Source organism: Aulonocara stuartgranti (genome assembly GCF_965226115.1).
Source record: "Aulonocara stuartgranti genome assembly, chromosome: 22".
Classification (NCBI taxonomy): Eukaryota; Metazoa; Chordata; class Actinopteri; order Cichliformes; family Cichlidae; genus Aulonocara; species Aulonocara stuartgranti.
In genome coordinates, this window is record NC_138957.1 from 27,960,192 (window position 1) to 27,977,980 (window position 17,789).

Consider the following 17,789-nt stretch of genomic DNA (forward strand, 5'->3'; position numbering starts at 1 on the left):
TAAATTATTGGTCACTGAGTGAGAAAGGAGGATCATTAACAAGTGAGCAGTCCTTCATCAGGCCTTCACCAGCTAGTGAGTTACATTATGGTGGCTGTGTCTGTCTTTTATACTGTATGTGGTTAGAAATTAAGAGGAAGGTTTTTAAAGTGTAGATTCAGCAGAAAAAAATTAGTCTTTTGGATACTTTTGATGGAGATGAACAGTCAGGTCCAGAAGCATTTGAGTGGTGGCACTTTTTTTTCTTTTGAGCACCACCTCAGTTGATTTGAAATCAAGACTTTCAGCTTTAATTCAAGGGGTTTAACAAAAGTGAACCGTAGAAGCATTACAGTCATTTTTGTCCACAGTCTGACGTTTTCAGAAGTTCAAAAGTAATGGACAACAGGCAGTTTCGTGCCCAGGTGAAGCTGGCCATGAAACTAACCAGATAAAAGCTTTGGAGTTGATTCCAAGTGTTGTTCTAAGTGCATTCAGTATGAGGTCCAAGAGCGGGAGGCCATCATTCAGCTGAGAAGCCAAAATAAGCATATCAGCATATAAAGACCATATTATTGTCCAAATGCTTAATAGACCTGACTTTATGGGCTTTTTAAAGGCTGTACAATTTAGTGTTTAAGATCACTAACAATGGTGACTGTGCCTTTTAATCTACCTAAAAGTGATAAAAGTTGTAGTTTTCTTTAACAGTTTTATTGGATTTACTTAATTTAAATTTAAATTTGAGCAATATTTCTTCTTTTTACATATACAAGGATCAGAAATGACTCTTTAAATCTGACCAGCTCCCTGTTTTTATTCTTGGATTACTTCCATATGAGCAGCATGGACTAATAATCCTCATTTGTCTCAGAACTGGCCCTTGGTGCAGCCTCTCAGTTCATCCTTCATCTGAAACAAACTGTTTCAGCTCCTTTTGAAGTTCAAAGTAATCTTTATTAAGGGTATCCGCTCTCACTGACATCATGAAGAGCCACGATCAGAAAAACTGTGTCAAGCTTTGCTCTTATAGGGATTACTTGCCCGTGTGCTCGCCTCATTATTTCAAACCCTTTTTAATGACAGAAAATAAGCCAGACACAGCATTTTTCTAGCTTTGTTAACCACTAAAAGCACTTAACATATTAATATGGTGCACTTTACTGAGCAGTTAGCGCACATGCTTGCACTGCAGCTTTGAGCCTCTGTTATGTATTTAAACTCATTATTTTTTACATTGTGTTGTTGTGATTGTTGGCAGTAGGCCTGCCACATGTTTGCTGATTGCTCATATTCTGTGAAATCTGTCTTCTATGTTTACATGCAGGTACATTTAGTTGGGCTAATTATTAGCTGTAAACGTAAAGATGTCTTCCTGTGCAATCACTGTTTGTTCTTTGTGAACGCCAATGTGTCTTTTGCCCGTCGCCTCCGCCCAGTGCTCGTCTCCCGGCGTTCCCTGGCTCTGCTGTACGTGCCCTCCCGCAGCAACCATTTTTAGAGAAGGTAAAGTCATGTTTTGTCTCCGCACGGACTCGAGGAAGTTGGCTGTTTTCATTTGCTGGTATGATACCCAAAAAAAGCCTCCGGTACGTGATGCCTCCTCATTGTAACGGTGGGGGCATCGCCTCCTGAAACATTTTGATTGTGGCTGTGACTCCAACACACAATTGCTCATTCTCATATCTGATTTGACATTTGGTTGCTGTTCCAGCCGTGTGATCTGCTTTCCTCTTTGGCTTGAACAAGGTTTTCTTTCCCTTTTTTGGGTTTCATATCCAGCCCACTGCACACACGTTGCTGCTGAGTGTAATGTATTATTAATTCTGCAGGGACGAGGAGGAGAGGAGGAGGAGGAGGGCTGTGAATAACTGTGATGGAATTTAGTCAGCATTCTTGTGGGCTCAAAAGGACAAAGGTCTCGAGTTGTTATCACCTTGTTTTTTGTTATTTTATTCTTTAATGGCTGAGAACAGAGCCTGTGACTGCGGCTTTGGTTTCCACTCATCAGCCGAAACGACCAATCGGAGAGAGAGGCTGAGGTGAGCTGATAAGAAGTCAGCGGCCGCTATGGAGGCAGGAAGTGTTTCATAAGAGGCCAGGGAATGTAGCTGTTGTATTTATGAGTGTTTGATGGATGTTTGGTAAACTCGGGAGCAGAAACAATGATGTTTATGCTCTTAACTGACCTTAAATCACACTGAAATTGATGCATCGATGTATTATTACAGCGTGTCACCCGGTACAGCACATAAATACAAGCTTTTGATAAATCGTTGCAAAAATATGTGACAGGTTGGGATTTCTTTGGAAACTGTACAAAGATCATCCACCAGCAACATATTTTCCTTATGTCACCAAAACACCTTTGGCCTGTCAGTGCTTGGAATTTGCAAGACTTCTGTCCTCTTGTATCTGAGAGCAAGACATTAGCAACAGATCCTTTGAGTCCTGTTTGCTGTGACGAGTAAACCATGTGCAAGGATGTTCAGGTAGGTGACATCCACATGTATGGCAGGACCGAGATTTTCCGGAGTTTTCTTATATCTGTGCCTCTGAGATTGTGCTGGCAGGAGGAGACACAATCACTCTCAGTGCATGTATTGAAGGATGTCTCAGTTTCTGCAGAGGACAGGGCAGGCTATGAATAAGGATGCACAGGTGAGGCACAGCACACAGCTTGTCCTTTTTATCTTTAAGTTGTTTCATATCTTTAATGTCAGAAACTGAATGAACAAATCATCTTGCCTTTGACGTTTGTCCTTAACAGGGTCGTGGGAGACACCCAGGAAACATCCTAGTCAGGTGTCAAAACCACCTGGACTGTCTTCCTTTACTGTGGAGGAGTAGCATCAATACTTTGATCTGGGCTCGTCACCCTGCCTCTAAGACAGAGGTAGGATGAAGGCCAGAAGGTTAGCTCATGCAGTTCACATGCACACTGTGGTTTGGGTTTCAGCGTGTTGCCCAACATGCAAGCACAGGGAGGCAGGGATTGAACCACCAACCTTCTGATATGTAGACAGCTTGCTTAAACTCCTGAGCCACAGTCGCTCGGGATGAGGTTACCTAGGCAACCAGAGCCTAGAACACACTATCGACTAACCATCAGCTACAAAGTGATGCTCAACGCCATTTGATCACTGATATAAATAAATTAATGACAGGATTCATTATTTTTTATATCGATTCCACAGGTCACACAATTTGAATGAACTGAACAAAGTCTGTAGCTCAAAGTGCCGAGCTCACAGCTTTCTTTTTACATCAGCATTTCTTTATAGTGTCAACAAAAACTGAGTGATAATATTTTTCTTGAGGCAGTTCAGGCTGATTGATTCATAAATCAATAGTTCATTAAATGTGAATGCTTTCAGCAGCGTGTACTCAATTGATATATTCTAAAAGAAAAAGAGGTTTGGAGGTGCTGTTTTTAAAGGTTATTGGACAATAGATTTACTGGTCCAGCCCTCATGAGACCAAACTGAGCTGTATGTAGCCTGAACCAAAAAAACAAAAAACCTTTGACACCCTGGTCTTGGATAAAAGCAACACTGACACAAAACACAACACAAAATAACGCTGTGGAGCCCAGTGGTGGGCCACGGTTCCAGCGACAGTCTGTAATGATCAGCCTGCTTTAGACTTTACAGACTTTTAAATCACTCCACACCATTGTCTGGAGTTACATACTAAACTAAACTAACAGCCTAAACACACAGCTTCTCTAATGATCCTATAAAATCTAATATTTAAAAGTAGAATTGGAGACAGAGGCTTTAGATTTCAGATTCAGGAGACAGACACCATCTCTACTTTTAAGATTAGGCTGAAAATTTTAAGGCTGGAACATGTGACCCTGAATCCTTCATTAGTTGTGCTGCAATAGGCCTAGACTGCTGGGGACTTCCCATGATGCACTGTTTCTTCTTGACTCATTATGTTTATACATGACTCTGCATTCAATAAACAGTTATTATTTTTCTCTGACTTTCTTCCACAGTGGGTTTTTTTTTCTCTTCCTCACCCACTGGTCACAGCAGATGCTGCCCCTCCCTGAGCCTGGTTCTTCCTTCCTGTTAAAAGAAAGATTTTCTTCCCCACTGTTGCCAAATCAAAGCCAAAATGGGTTTGTTTGATTGCTGGGATTTTCCCTGTATTATTGTAGTGTCTTAACCTTACAGTATAAAGTGCCTTGATGTGACTGTTGTTATTATTTGGCCCTATATAAATAAAACTGAATTGAAAAAAAGGGTTAATCTTTGTTAACATTAAAGGAATACTTTAAAAATAACAACAACTGTTAAATAACATTTCCCCCCACTTGGCCTACAACATATAATTTCAAATGAAAACTGGTACGGTTATTCAATTTCTCCTTCAATGACTTGCAGCTGGAACCTTTAAAAAGAACTCAGGAAGCCTGGGGACTGTTTTGGCCCAAACACCCTTGGGAGAAAACAGGAAGGTAAGAAACAATCTTGTAGTCAATATAGTCACTCATTAAGGAATACATTGGTTTTGCTACCCCTTAGGATAAAAAATCAGGTAAAAATAAATAATATATTAATTTGTTCGATTAACCGCAATTGCTATACTGTTCCTGACATTCACCAGTACTGTTGAGGCGCTGCCAGTAAGAAAACATCCAATAAAATTAAATTAAATTAAATTAAAAAAACATGTCAAACCTCTTTGTGTGAGCATATTTTATACAAATAGTGCTAGAAGTACCCATGTGTAAACATATACTGGAGAAACTAGATGGTACGGGGTGTACAGAGGCACAGACTGTACATAAAGATGGCTGCATGTTGTTTACACTTTGTCCAAACAAAACTTCTTTGCATCATCAAATTATTTCACAATGAAGCCAGATTCCTGAGAAATGCCCCCTTCGCGCTGACCACCAAGCCACTTGCTGCTATTGTCTTATTGTTTCCTCCACGGGAAATACTCAAGACTTGAGCGTGAGTGCAGACGAGGGGATTGCATGCTTGCTTTGAAAGAAACACCCTTCCAACAATGGCTGGCAGCGGGCCTAGTCTTTTGACCCTGCAGATCACTTCACATTATTGACCTTGCCTTTGTGCTGCCTGACTTGACTCCAGCTGCTCATAATGTACAGTATATAAAGCGTAGACACATACAAACAGTTTATGAGGCCAGTCTCCATCGGAGGCCCGGCCCGCTGTCAGAGCAGCGCCGGCCGTCTGGATGAAGCTGTGATCTCTGTCTGGGTTTACTTTAAGATAGATCCTCATGGACTCTAATATCCTAAACATAGAAGAAATTCTCCAGCAGTGACCACACAATGAAATCCGAGTCGGGATGTTTACAGTCTAAAAAAATGGCAGAAATCTATGTCACGCCTTTATAGTTTGGTTTTTGTGCTGTGATTTCAAAGAGGCCATTCGCAGTTTTCAGCTGTATAATGATCCTTTTGATGGATTTATCAAAGCAGAGCAGCGGCTGGTCGCAGCAGGTGATGGAGATAAACATGTTCTCGTTTCTAAATTAATAACTGAACTATAAAAAGGAACAAATACTGACACAGCCGAGGATCACTGAAGTGGCAAATGGAATACAAACACTGAAGTTTAAACAGCGGTTTAAAAGGGGGAAAATGGCAGGTTGAAATGCCACTTATGGTGGAAGTGCAGGCTGTAATTGAAAGAGGAGTGGAAGTTCAGAAAATGAAAGGTGAAGTGCTGAAAAGAAATCAGAGGCAGTTTATTTATTCACTAAATGAACAAAAGCATTGGCCCACACCTCTTAATCAAATTTGGGTAATTTCAGTCCCTTTGCCACAGGTGTATATAAAAGAAAGCACCTGGCTATGCAATCTGATTTACAAGCATCTCTGAAAGGTCGTTCTCAAGAGCTCACTGAACTTACACTCAAATAAGGTGTAATAAAATGTCGCCACTGCAGTCATTTTGAGAAAAGTCTTAGATAATCCATTTGCAAAGTGGAAACGGTCACCGGTGTTCTGCTGCTCCAAACCTCCTCGGACATTAACATCAGCACAAAAACTGTGTGCTGGGAGCTTCATTGTCAAGCAGCTCCTGTAGGTGTCATCTTCAGCATATTGTTCTCATGTTACTTTGAGTTGAATTCTATGTAGATAAAACATAATAATGCTTGGAATAACCCAAACCCAACCCAGAATTAATGAGGCCAAGGCAATCAGTCCAAAAAGAGAGGGAGAGAGAGAAGAGGAAAACGTGCAAGGTCGAGGTTGAACCGCGCACAGGGAGGCGGGAAACCCGAACACAGAGAACATCTGCAGCACAGCAGCAAGTATTAACGAACAGTGTGACGGGGACCCACTGGGCTGATGTGGGAATGACCAGCAGGGGGTTAACAAGACACAGTCACCAGCAATCAGGCAACTACGGGAAGACAGACAGGAAGCAAAAGAAGAAAAACAACAAACTTCAAAGTAAGAGCCATAAATATGGACACCAAACAAGATGTACACGACAAATGGAACAAAAGGGATGGAAACACAAACACAGTGTGAGACAGAGAAAGGCGTAGATGACACACTGTGGAGGCCACTCATACTAAATGACTGTAAACATAGAAACGAACCAAAAAGACAAGAAAACAAAAACCTGATGACTACAGAAAACAGAAAATGAAACAGCAAGAGATAACCAGAACTAAAGAAGACAAAAGAGGAATCCAGAAAATATAATAAACACAAAACTTTAAACTTTATATACGGAAACACCAGGAGAACCCAAACGGGAAGCAAAACTTTAGCTTGCTGATATTTCAAAACAGACAACAAGGACAGTGTTTTACCTAATGGGACAGCAGCTTCTACTTTAAATCAAATTATTAGCATGTCAATTGTGATTTTAGGTGGTTGCCAGGCAACATGATAACATCGTATCATGCACAATTCCCATTTTATATACATAAATTGCAGGTTATTGTTTTTCAATTAAAATATGTGACATGATGCTTTTATGCTGCGTTACAGGTGCCAGATAGGTGATTTTAGCCTGTTGGTAGGTGGTTGCTAGGCAACAAGACGATGTTAGAATATATGATCTAGATAAGAACCTTCAGGGGCCTGAGATGTACCTGTGTGTCAGGTTTGGTTGCTCAAAGTTAATCGTGTACAGATTTCAGTTATTACGGTATCTAAAATCTGTGTCAGGAGTCTCTCATAAGACAATAACAATGGCTAATAATGCATTGATGATCATATTCATTAATAAAGTATTCTCATTATAATTCGGTTTATTGACTAAACCATAAAACCTAACAAATATTAAAAGAATAGATTTGACCGCAGTTTTTAAAATAGTTTTATTATTTTGTTCTTTTTACTTTGGCCAAACATGCAGTGTTTATAAGATTTTAATGGATGAATTTGATTCGATTTGACCTGCTGAAAGTAAAACCGTATAAACAGTGGACGGTTTAAGAGTGAAGGTGGATGAAGGCTTCCTGGAATTTTTAACTGGGGGTGAGAAAGCTCGATGCGTCAGCAGATAAAGGACAGAAAGCGTCAATTTTGGTGATAATAAACAACAAATGTGGGGGAAGTTGTCAATTAAAAAAGGAGTAAAATATGAAAGTAGATAAAGTGCAAACTGAAATATAAATAATTAAAAGATGAAGCAGTGAAGACAGCTAAAATAAAAGCAGTGAAAGTGATAATTAGTCATCACTTTCTGACTTTCTGTTTGTTTATGTGGAAGAAGCAGCAGCCTGTGGGTTTCTAATTATAGGTAACACTTGAGCATTGTTTCTTATCATCATGCTTTGCAGACAGGGTAACCTTTAAAGCAGCTAAAAGTAATCAGCTACAGGAACGTCTAAAAGAAACCACCTCTTCCTGTCTTCGGGACAGTTTTTCACCCCCTGACTTTTTATTTTATTTTATTTTAAATGATGATGACAATGTGGAAGAAAAGGTCTTTTTCTTCACCCCCATTGTTCCTCGGAGCGTCGGCTCGTCACTCTCATTGTTTCTCCTCTTTGAACAATGAGGAACAACCTCCCCCTGCCACGTCTCCCACCCGCCGGGTTTCTCTTTGGCGATGATTAGTTTCTGATGTGAGACCATTGTCCTGACCAACAGTGGTCGCGTGTGAGGGACAGTGTGACAAATATACAATAACACCCCTCGCTCTCTGGCTCTGTCTCCAGCAGCAGACAGGAAGGACTGCAAGCTTTCATGATTGACCAGAATCCAGGAAACTCTGAAAATCACAAATATGGGGATGTGTCATTTAGGAAAAATAGGACAGGAACTTCGTGTACCCAAACTCTTCAGTACACCTCAGATCTCTCACAACTAGCACATTCACATTTTCTAAAAACAGCCCTGTTGCATCATCAAATATCCCAATGTGTGTTTAACCAAAACCAAACAAAGCAGTTGATAACATTCAGCCTGCCATTCCAACAACTATAATCTGAAAATAAACACAAACACTGGTCTTATTATTTATTATTATCATCTCAAACAGTGCATTAGTCCACCTGTCGGTGTTTTGGAGCTGTAAGCAGCAATTTGTAAGGATCAAGGGCCAAATAAGGAGCAAACTGAATCATTAAAGACCACAGGTCCTGATTCTGGAGGATAAAGGTGATTTAGTCAAAACATACCTGAAAAAAATACTTAAGAATCTACAGAATGATCACTTTTAAATTAACTAGAAACTACTACTTATTTACAATGTAATTAAACATTACTTAATCTCAAATTAAGTGATTGATCTGCTTGAAAACTACAAAACTGAGAATTCAGAGGTGATTTTTTTTCAGTAAACATTTTTTAAGTCTTGCACCACTGCAGACAACCAGAAATGGCTTTGGGTAGTCATGGTGGCAGTTATTTTAAAGCACTAAAATAAAGATTAAAAAGTTTGCTAACATTATCCCAATATGTTGGCAAACTTCTCTCTGGAAGTTACAAAAATCCAACAGATTTCCATTCCAGGATTATGAAAAACCAGTGTAGGAACCTTTAGAGTCCAAATGTAGAATTCATCTGTCGTTCTCCACAAAATCCACAAGAGGGCAGCATAACATGTCTTACAGAGCTGTGGTCTGCAGTCCAGCTCTGACTTTTCTCACCCGCTGGGACCCTCACAGTGACTCATCCTCTGTGCAGCTGGGACTAGCAGCTGAGTCACACAGCTCATCACTCATTTAGCCAGTCAATATCAGATCCAGGCAGCGATGATCTCCTGTAAATCGAGGCATCATCCTCATATTCACCTGTGGCACTGTGCTAACTGGAGTATAAACAGAGGGGGTGGGGCTGCTGCAGTGGTTCTATGGTTTATTATTATACTTCTTTTTTATGCCACAAAGGTATATTTCCACTAAAGCCTAATGCTCATATTAACTAGATACCATCACCACATAGCACATTTGACTGACTGGGACTGAGGTGCCCGTCCTGTCATAATAAATGCTAAAAAAAAATAAAAAATAAAAAATTGATTGACAGGTAATTATCTATACTGGCTTGTCCTGTGAGGCCTCCTGAGGGGCTGCAGTCTATTCCACCTGACACGTGGCGTACCTGTCATCTATCAAACAGAGAGAGGGAGCTGTTATTGTCTTAGAGTAGCTGCTTCATCTGTGCTGAAATCCACACAGAAACAAGAGGGAAACATGCAAACTCCACAAAGAGATGCCAAAACCCATAATTCAATATACATTTTCTGCATGAATTTATTTGTTAAAGCTTCTTTTAGAGTTAAAGTGGGCCTGTTCTGCTTTTCGATTTAGAATAGAATCCCCCCTTATTGTCATTTTACCTGTATAACAAAATTATAGGTGCTCCACGCCAACTTTGCAAGATTAAAATATAAATAGTATGACAGCAGGAATAAATAGCAAACAGGAGAGATGTATACAGTCTAGAGGAATATATGAAAAACAAGAGAAAGGCACACATTGGACAGCAAAGTGTTTGGAAACAGTACAAAAAGACTTGGTCTGAGTATTGAGTCTGTATGTGAGTGGCCTGAGTGTTGTGGGTTACTCAGACCATGGCTCATTGGTGAGGTGGGTGGTCAGGTGTGGGGTGTGTAGTGTGTGTTTGTGTGTGTGGAGGGGGGTAGTGTTTGTTAACAGTCCGAATGACCCAGGGGAAGAAGCTGTTTTTGAGTCTGGAGGTGTGGAACTGGATTGACCTGAGGCACTGACCAGAGGGCAGCGGGTCAAACAGGTGGTAGGCGGGGTGCAAGGGGTCACCTGTGATGGCCCTGGTTTTCCTAAGACAGGAGGATCTGATGATGGCCTCCACGGGTGACAGAGGGCAGCCAAAAAATTTTTGGGGGAGGTGTTCCTGTTCCTGTGCAACCTTCCTCTTCTCGGTTGTGGCCCGAGTACCAAACACCCAGGCAGGGGCGGTAGAAGGCCAGCAGCAGATTCTGGTAAAGGTTATTTTTCCTCAAGATGCGGAGGAAGTGCAACCGCTGCTGGGCCTTCTTTACCAGGGCGATGGTATTGTTGGTCCAGGTGAGATCAGTGGAGATGTGGGTGCTAGAAGGAAGTATTTGGTCCAGGAACCGGTCTCTGTCATGGGTCTTGAACACTAGTCAACATCCTCTAGCAGCTAAGAAAATACGGGGTCTGGTGTGCTTGCTTTCTCCATCCTGGCTTTTTCTTTTTCTTCTTTTCATTCTGTATCATGTCAGTGACAGTTTGTATCTCTGATATATCTCAGGACAGCACGGTTCAGTGTTTGAACCACCTGGAGTTTTAATGTGCTCCATCATCGGGCTACCTGTAAATCTGAGATAGCTCTCTGTTCTGTGATGATGAGCTATAGCAGCCTGTCTACGGTGTAGCCGCCTCTTGTCCAACCACTGCTGCTGGCCATTGTGACCAACCTGCTGGTCAGAGGGGCAGCCAATCAGAGTAAGTCCGCTTAAAAGAAGGGTGGTCTTCAAAGGACAAAATAAATAAGAATACAAACAATATGCTACTGCAGCACATAAACGACCCAAAAGAGTCAGTTACAAGCATAAAAAATAAATAAAATCACATCACATGAAGGAAACCCCGTAATTTTCCCACTTCAGACTCGCCCACCTCACCTGGGTGACTATTACAGGGTAAAAAAATTGAAGTCATTTTGCGGTAAAATCAAAACCCACACTGCTCAATGCCAAATTTTCCCACTTCATGACTTCATGATGTATGCCGAAGTGGAAACTGACATTTGAACGTCTACTATTTAGCAACACTACGTACGTCAGGTTTGTTCCCAAAGCCTCAAACTTGCAATCTGTGAGATTTAAATTCTGCACAGCATGAGACACCGATAGATACTTAGATCCTTCTTCCAGAGTGGACAAGCATTTGCTTCTTATCAGACTCAGACTCCCAGCTATTTTGGCCTTTCCCTTCTGATCATATCATAAGGACAACACAGCAATTCTGTACTTAAACTCCACTGCACATCTTTTTAAGCCCATCAGCTCATGTAAGTTCTGGGAATTGAACCAGCCACCATGTTGTCTTTCTCTGATATATTTCAACAAATCTCCGGAAATAGCTCCTATCTTTCCACCCATTTATTTTCATTTCAGACTGGCAGAAGCGATCTGGTGTTGTGATAAGAATCTCCATCAGATGTGGCGTGTGTCTTTGAAGATATACACGGTTATAAACACTGAGATGGTAAGACAGGGCATGTCTCAGCTGATAGCATCACGCTGCTCACTGAGCGACTGTGTCGGATGCTTCTCAGATACAACACCAAAGGATTTCCTCCTCCTTCCTCCTTGCTGCTCTGTTATGTAATGCGCTCGCATCAGTTGTAAGTGCGGAGCGCCTCGAGCCAAATCAATGTGCTCTAAACAAGCTTCATCCTCATCAATAATGGATTCACGCCGTAAACGTGTCAGACGTCCCTGCTCTTCAGGACCACTCAGCCTAACGCGACGTCCCACAAGAACAGTTATGCAAGACCAAGCGCAGGTTGAAAACCTACGAGCTTTAAATGTTTGAGTGAGCTGCTGTGTGTCTGCAGCTGTGGACACATGACAACACAAAGCCTTCCACCTCTTCATCCGGACTCTCTGCGTCATTTTGCCTTCTTGTATTTCCTTTTCTCGCTGTTCTGTTTACCCAAGCATGCCGGCACGATAGCGTGTTGGTAGACTGTAGGTGTGAAGCAAAGCTTTGCCGAGACGCGTACTCGCCACCAGAGGGCAGTGTTATAAACATGTGAAACGACCAGAGATGTGGACTGCTCTTATTTCCGTTTAAGCAGTTTTGGATCGTTTAGCTTATTATTCTGCAGTCTTTGTAAACACTGCATGGTATTTGCATTTGCTTCTGTTTGTTTGAGACGCATTTGGCCCTCTTTGTGCTCCTTTTATATCTCTTTACCTTCATTTTTCATCTTTTTGTGCCAATTTGTTTCTTATTGTAGTCAATTTGTCTATCTGTGGGATGGTTTTAATCTCTTTTTGGTCATTTTGTGTTTCTTTCTGACACTTTTGTGTCTCTTTGTAGTCATTTTTCACCTTTTGTGGTCATTTTGTGTTCTGCTGTGGTCATTTTTCATTTCTCTGCATTCAATTTGTTTCTCTTTGTGTTCATTTTTTGTCTTTTTGTGTTATTTTGTTTTTCATTGTGGTCATTTTTCATTTCTCTGTAGTCAGTTTGTATCGCTTTGTGTTCATTTTTGTCTCTTTGTGTCATTTAATATTTCTTTGTGGTCATTGTGTGTCTCTTTGTCATCATTTTGTGTGGTTATTTTTCATCATTTTGTTTTCATTTTGTGTGCTCAGGCATGTTCCTTTGGCTCGACCTCTGTGTGGATATTTCAGTAAAATGCCACAGATGAACCAGTCTTGTCTCCAGAATAGTTTGCACAATGGTGGACTCCTATCAGCCCTCTGCAGACCTGCCTACTCGGACCCTCACTCTTCCTGCCAGGCCCGGGCCCTGACATTTTGATTGAGCACACAAGGTCGATGGCGGTAACAAGCCACAGCTGAGATGTCGCTGCTGATTTGGGCTTCATCTGGCACCCTGTGACTTTCAGCTGGGGCATTTTTATCCCCGTCATTATTCTGTCCGTTGGCTGGGACGCTTACCTTTCAGGCAATGCTGTGCTGGAAGTAAATGCCGATTAGCGCTGTTGTAACGAGCAGGAATGTGACAGCGATGTTCTGGCAGGTGTGAGCTGAGCCTGCAGGTTGCTAAGCACAATGAGAGCGTTTCGGGCAGGTGTAGCATTATGTAATAAAACCTAATGCTGGATTCTTGCTGACTGCAGTCTCTTAAAATAGTGACTCTGCACCAAATCTGATCAGTTCTTGTCAGAGACAAAGAAGGGAGGGAGCGAACTACACTTTACTGTGTGTTTGAACCACTGAACACACTAAACAGGAAACAATCTGCAATGGTGGGGGAGATGGTACTCAGTTTGTCATGTATACACATATTTGTGCAAATTTAGATGATTTTAAACATCAAGACAAACTCTGTCATACAGAAAATACGCCAGCATCACACCTCGACATGTGACACCGGAGCTGCCTGCTTTCAAGAGCTTTTTACAGTCCATTTTTATCTCAGTTTGGCCTTAAAACACATTTTTAATCTGTTCTAAACTGATGGTTTAGACCACCCACTGCTCTATAATCTAGATAAAAATCTGCAGATGTTTGTGATTGTGCAGATGTTGGCACTGGACAAGAGTTTTGGGTCAGGAAGCTCGCTGGGTTACATGTTTGAGCGGGCTTCGTTAGCTTATAGTTAGTGTGGAGAGCAAAAGAAATACACCCAACAAGCAACTGATAATATCTTAGTCCATTATTAGCTTGTTCTCAGTATTTGTAAACAGAGGAATAAGATAAGATACCTTAAACCAGACATCCATCATTCATTAACCAACAATCCTGGCTCCATCCATTCACTTCCGCTTATCCTTTTCAGGGTCGCGGGAGCCTATCCCAGCTGTCATAGGGCGAAAGGCGGGGTACACCCTGGACAGGTCGCCAGTCTGTCGCAGGGCTAACACATAGGGACAGACAACCATTCACACTCACACCTAGTGGCAATTTGGATTATCCAGTTAACCTATCCCCACAAGCTGCATGTCTTTGGACGGTGGGAGGAAGCCGGAGTACCCGGAGAGAACCCACGCAAACACGGGGAGAACATGCAAACTCCACACAGAAAGACCTGATGGTGGAATTGAACTCAGGACCTTCTAGCTGTGCGGCAACAGTGCTAACCACCGTGCTGCCCACAAGCCTGGCTATCAGCCCTAATAATATGTCCTTTGTCCTCAGAGTGTGTGTGTGTGTGTGTGTCTGTGTGTGTGTGTGTGTGTGTGTGTCTGTTTGTTTGTTTTCTTTTTTTTAGGGGGGGTAGCTTAAAGTTTTGTTCAGAAAGTGAACTGACCACTTTGTTAGGTACTTATTAGTCAAGAAGAAGTATGCTTGTTGGTCTGAGTGTTTTGGACACTGTTGACCTGCTGGGATTTTCCCACACAGCCGTATCCATGGTTTACAAAGGATGCTGCGAAAAACAAAAGAAACTCGTTACATCCGAGGTGCAGAAGAGCATCTCTGAACGAACAGCATCTGAAACCTTGAATAAGAATAGCTACAGCGTGAGTATTGTGGCTGAGCAAGTCCGTTCCTTTACAATGATGCCAGAAAGCTCAAATAATCTCAAACTGGTGTCTTGAGCATGAAAATGACAACCTTTGGGATGCGATGGAAAGCAGCAAGGTGTATCTAATAAAGTGGCCTGTCATTTGGATCTCAGCTTCCAGAAAGACATTTAGATACAGATTTACAGTTTATAGAGAGGAATGAGTATTTTCAGGTGTTATAATTTCCACCGCAGTGTCATTTCTGTGACAGTCTGACTGATGAGATTAATCTGGAATGAAGAAGTCTCTGCTCTCACTCTGATGAGGCTGCAGTGATATTTTAACATCACTGAACAGATGGGAAATTCTGAGCTAATATACTTTTTTTTTTTCTTTTTTACAGCTCCCTGTTCTTCTAAGAAATAGGTGGTGGGTGGGTGGGCAGAATGTGGGGTAAAAATAAAGAGCAATGAGAATGAGTCACAGCTCCTTCAATCCCAGGCTGGATATAAATACATCCACATAGACACGCGTACGTGCATACGCTTCTCCACGCGTGGCTGACATTACATAAGCTGCAGCGTGGGAGGTGTGATGCGAGGCATGTACAATTCATCAATGTGGGACTGAACTCGGGGGTATCTCGTACATCCTAGTGAGCCCCCCGAACGCATCACCGTAGTTTCATTTTGATGCACGCTCCTGCGCGGACGAACCTCGGTGTAAAATCAGCGGGTTTAAAGTGACGGCCGACCCCAAGGCTCCACGCCGCAGCACAGAGCTGTTATCAAACGTGACTGAAAAGTGAGGAGAGGGATCGGACTGTGACGGAAGTGGAAATGGGAGGATGCGCTGGAAAAATCCTGGAATATGGGGCTTATTTCATTCTGAGTCGATACAGTTTATATTCATATATGAACCACATTCACAGGTTTTTGTTTGGGGTCCTTTTTGTGTTCAATATTAACTTTGTATTAAAATGGCCTGTATTTATATAGCGCTTTACTAGTCCCTAAGGACCCCAAAGCGCTTTACATATCCAGTCATCCACCCATTCACACACTGGTGATGGCAAGCTACATTGTAGCCACACCCACCCTGGGGCGCACTGACAGAGGCGAGGCTGCCGGACACTGGCGCCAAAAATGTTTTTACATCAACAGCCTTAACTGCTTGAAATTAAGGCATCTGGACTTCTGTTTGGTTCATGAAGATGTACTTTGGTAGAGGTGGTCCTGAGACTAATCATGTGACTTTCATGATTAGTCCAGTTGCCTGCATTTAAGCACTTGAGACTACCATGACTTCGACCACTGAGAACCTACACAGACAAACTGCAATGAAAGCCTTTCGGTAGATGGCTGCTTATCGCTGAGCCTGGTTGAGCCAGAGGTTTCTTCCTGTTAAAAGGGAGTTTTTCCTTCCCACTGTTGCCAAGTTTGCTCAAGTTGGGGTTTTCTCTGTATTACTGTAGTTTTTACCTTACAATATTGTGGTGTGAATAAGGCACGGCGGGTCCAGGGATCAGTGTTTAGAGCCATTTTATTTCCATCACCTCACACCACAACCACCAACCCCTGAGTCCTCGTGTTTTTAACTTGGCGGACTGAACTGAAACAGGATACAAACTGTGGTCTCTGAGTTCACAGCCACCACCAGCTATCCTAATATCTTATTCAGCCTACCTGCATTTTCACAACTTTGAACTCACCCACTCCTGGGACTGGTGACTTCATTAGCTCACGCCTTTTTGATCTTCTAATTGGACTGAAACTAGTTAACCCAAAGTATAAGCAGTTGCAGGAATGGCTGCTTTTCGTTGAGGTCGAGCATAAACAACAGCAGGCGCAGCATTATCTATCTGCATAGATAAGTTTTAAGTTAACTTGTCTGGGGCAGCATGTCTTCCCAGCTCTAATGTGTAATGCTGGAAGGTTTGATTATGAACACATTAAACACAGCACATTTTATCTACACACATATTTGCTACTTTTACAGTAATACACATTCCTGGAATCCTCTCACATGAACAATAAAAAGTGTTATTATTATTTCAGTTCAGAATAACAAGTCTAAAATAAAAATCACAGAAAGGTTAGCAGCTTTGGCAGAGTTTCTCCCAAGATGGAGAACATATTGATATCTGAAGCAACTCAATAAAGCAGGTCTTCTTTAAAGTCTAAGACTTCTTCCGTTTTTGTTGACCTGGACTATATTGCATTATCTTGAAAGAATTATCAGGTTTTTGTATGTGTAAACTCTGTAATAGTGGATTTTTTGGCAGAGCTGCTGCCCATGTGTTTCTAATAAGGCACTCAGTCCATGTGTAGATATACACTTTCACGCAGAGTGGAAAATAACAGACAATACTTTTGATGCCTTGAGGAGGAAGTTGTGGAGCGTATCATCGTCTCGTTTTATTTGTATAACATGCATTTTATGGATCAGATTGAGCCTTTAACACACTATGATTATCAGTTTCGTCTAACCTTTAACAAATCTGTCCGTCATTCTTCTTAACCGCTTGTCCAGGGTCACCGTGTGGCTGGAGCGAGAAACATGGTACAAGTATAATACAAGACTTGAAATTCCACTGATTGATCGTGTTGGTATTACAAGGCTGGATGGAAGCATGTTTTCCATCCAAAAGCTGCAGCAGAAATCAAGATTCGCCCGATCAAAGAGTTTCTGTGTTTAATTGTTCCAGTTTGTGTGAATTGTAGCCTCAGTTTCCTGTTCTTAGTCTGCAGGAGTGGCACTCAGTCTGGTCTTCTTCTGCAATAGTCCATCTCCTTCAGGGTTTGATGTGCTGTTCAATCAGAGATGCTCTTCTGCATACCTCGGTTATAATGAGTAAAGTTGCTGTTGCCTTCCTATCAGCTCAAAGCAGTCTCCTCTGACATCTGGCACTGGATATTTCTTATTTTCAAACCAGCCCATCTGACGCTAACAACAAGCCACATTCGCTTTTCTTTCTCACTCTGATGCTTAATCAGAAATTCAGCAGGTCACCCTGATCTTGTCCACATGGCTAAATACCCTCAGGTGTTGTCACATGACTGACTGATTAGAAATTTGTGTTAAAGAGCAGCGGAACACGTGTACCTAATAATGTGTGGTTGGGATGTTGTTATTTTACCCGTTGACATCGACACCGTCAGCTGTTTCCAGGGTGATTGAATTTTTATCTCCTCTGACACAG